Below are 3,608 nucleotides of genomic sequence, written 5' to 3'. Positions count from 1 at the left end.
GGCAGTGCTTACCATTAACATGGTTTATGTAGTCCATTAAATAATATTTGTATTATGCAATTTTAAATAAATTATGTTTTAATAAACTTTTTCTGAACTAAGAATTTAGTTTAGAAAATACCTTGTCTAACCTTAGCCAAGAACCTTGATCATATCAATTGTCTGTTATTCCAAAACATTTGAAATTTTTAAGATCCATAGCTTATGTCATAAATTCCACAATTTGTTGCAATGATAAACACTTTAAAAATTATTTTTACACAAGCACCCTAGGAAACCATAAGAATAGAAAGAAAATAAAAATGAAAATGTATTGTTATTGCTTTTTTATACAAACTTTTTAATATACAAACATATTTATTTATTTATGCATTTATTTATTTATCCAGGGGAGAGTGTGCAACCAGTCCCCCACTACCATAAATTATGCAGTTAAGTTTCCCACATTTGGGGAAATCACAGAGGGCAGCACATCCAGAGTGCAATGGATAAGACTTGCCCTGGGAAATCCACCTTCGTGATCCCCTGCCACGTAAGTATCCAACATATTTATTTTAAGAGGTCTAGACATAATGTTGAGAAAACAATTTAATTTTATTATTTCATTTAAAAAAAATAAACACAAGGCATGTTAATAAGAACAAGCACATTATCATAACTGAAGGAGGATACAACTTATTACAATTATTAAATTATAGTAAAATTATTAAAAAACTAGAAAATTAAAAAATAGATAAAACCTTACCAGCACACATTACCATTTTTTGAATTATATATTTGTATTGAGTTGGCCAAAAAGTTTTTTTTCTTTAAGATGGCTCTAGTAAGATTTAGTTGTCTTTAACTTCATTTGAAACAATTTAGTTAGATTGTACTGTGACAGATCATATCAGTGTGCATTAAAAAAATCAACATTTGTTAATTTCATGTAGCTACTTTAATATTGAAGATGGAAGAAAATATGCAATATTTTGGCATATTGTGCTTTACTATTTCAAGAAAAGTAAAAATGCAACTGAAAAGCAAAAATAAAAAATATTTGTGCAGTGTATGGAGAAGGTTCTGTGAATGATCAAATGTGTTGAAAGTAGCCTGTGAAGTTTTGTGCTGGAGATTTCTTGCTGAACAATGTTCCACAGTCTGGTAGATCAGTTGAAGTTGATAGCAATCAAATAGAAACATTGACTGAGGCCAGGACTTGTTTCTAAGCAACAGAATATGACAAAGAGGATGGGATGTTTGTGATCATTAGATAAGACTGTAAACCTGTCTTACTAATACACTCTTTTCATGGCTGCTTTGGAGAAGTTAGCTGCTATGTTGTGGGCTACTGGAATGGAACAGCCCATGTGACATTAAGCGGAGAATACCCTTCAGTCAACAACCAGCAAGAAAACAAAACCCTGAGTCTGGCAAAGGAGTAAAGGCTGTCAACAACCACCTGAGCCCAGATACAGTCCCATCATCACTTGAACCTCAGAATGAGAACGTAGCCCATCTCCTTGAATTGCAGCCTCATGAGACCATGATCAGAGGACTCAACTAAGCTGAGCCACAGAAACTCTGCCCTAATAAATGTGTGTTGCTGGGGAAAAAAATGTTCTACCATGTGGGAGATAGCCAAATACTCAAAATATACAAATCAATAAAGTTATTGTTGAAACTAAAAAATGTGTCTTTTATTTTATGGAAAAACTAAATGAATCTTTTTACCAACCCAATATGTGTATGGTAACTATTATATATATGTTTATTTTTGTATTTATTTATATTTCTATGCATATATCTATCACATATGAATGTGTACATAATGCATAGATATGTGTGTATGCTTAGGTGTGTGTGAAATGCTTAATGTTAGGAATTTTAAAAAATAGAGTATGGAATATAGAGTGACTGGGCTTGGGTGAGGGGCAGAGAACTTTTGTTGTTGAAGATGGGCTGGTCAGAAGAGTTCATTTTTGAGCAGAGATTTGAGTGATGTGAAGGAATGAGATGTTAAGTGATTTGTAAAAGTATGCTATAGACATTAGAAAGGCTTCTGTAGAAGACTATTATAGAAAAAACTCACTGAAGCAAGAATTCACTGAGCAAATCCCACAAACATATATTTAACGTACATAAAAAATAATTGAGTTTTTTAAACTGCAAAAAAAAATGTTCTTCATTTAAGTATCCACGTATTTCCTTTTTAGTTACTCTTTGTATTACTATTTGACCAAAGTCTAACTTCCTTTTAAGCATACTACCTTCATTGAATCTCATATCACCACATTTAAAGGTGTACAAAATTTAAACTTCCATCACCTAATAGCTTTAACCTACTTCAGCTTCAGTTTATTGACTCTTTTCTTTTACCTTAAACCATCTAAACTGTGGTTTACTTAAAAGGAGAATATGAATGTCAATTTATATCTCGAATGAATCCTATGACTTTAAACAAATTGCTTCATGTCACACAGTGTTAATCAATTTTTTGCAGGGAAGGAGACCAAAAGACAACAATAAGTCCAATATTAAAAGTATATGTTTTTATTATTCATTACGAGAATCAATTTTGAGTCATTTTATGAAAACAAAAAATAGTTAAGCATTAAAATATTAACTTAAAAATAAAAATAGTTTTATTATTTTATAACATTTCCACTGATAAAGGCAGTGAATGCATAAAATGTATACTAAGATTTGAGACAACATACATTGTCATTAAAACTAATCTCTCTCAATCACACTTGACTCTACAGATACCAAGCTAGTTTTCATGCTGGAGCTAAGTTTATTAGATGAGTTGTGTTTTTTTTTTCTGTTGTTTTTAATTCTTCTCCTCTAATTAACTCTTAAACTGATCCATTTATGCTCTTCCTTCAACACTGAAACAAATTGGCTTTTTAAATTTATTTTAATTAAAGTTATTAGGGTGAGCCCTGGCTGGCGTAGCTCAGTGGATTGAGCGTGGACTGGGAACCAAAGTGTCCCAGGTTCGATTCCCAGCCAGGGTACATGACTGGGTTGCAGGCCATAACCCCCAGCAACCGCACATTGATGTTTCTCTCTGTCTATCTCCCTCCCTTCCCCTCTAAAAATAAACAAATAAAATCTTTAAAAAAAATTTATTAGGGTGACATTGGTTAATAGGATCATATAGGTTTCAAATGTACATCTCTATGATACATGATATGTATATTGCATTGTGTGCCCACCACACAAAGTCAAATCATCTTCCATCAACATCCATTTGGTCCCCTTTACTCTTTATTATCCCCCACCCCCTTTCCCTCTAGTAATCACATACTGTTGTCAGTTTCTATGAGTTGTAAGTTTATATTCCACATGTGAGTGAAATAATATGGATCTTAGCTTTTTCTGACTTATTTTTCTTAGCCTAATATTCTCAAGGTCCATCCATGTTGTCACAAATGGCAGCAGTTCTTCTTTTGTTATGGTTGAGTAGTAAATTGAGCCTCTTTTATTTTTATCTTCACTTAATCCGTAGGTGATCTCATTAAAATTAAATCTATGACTTTAAGTGCCATCTGTATTAATTAATCAGATATATTAAGTCCCCATTCAACTGACCTATACAACAAACTCTTATTTCTCTTTCTCAT

The 3,608-nt window shown here is 32.3% G+C and overlaps 1 pseudogene; it reads right to left on the bottom strand.

The window, feature by feature from the left end:
- Positions 1-386: 386 nt before the first annotated feature.
- Positions 387-540, bottom strand: LOC123825014 (annotated as a pseudogene).
- Positions 541-3,608: the final 3,068 nt, after the last annotated feature.

Source organism: Phyllostomus hastatus, unplaced genomic scaffold (assembly GCF_019186645.2).
Source record: "Phyllostomus hastatus isolate PE091 unplaced genomic scaffold, TTU_PhHast_1.1 phas_contig_58, whole genome shotgun sequence".
Classification (NCBI taxonomy): domain Eukaryota; kingdom Metazoa; phylum Chordata; class Mammalia; order Chiroptera; family Phyllostomidae; genus Phyllostomus; species Phyllostomus hastatus.
Note: the sequence above shows the minus strand (reverse complement) of the source record. Positions and strands in the feature narration are given on the sequence as shown.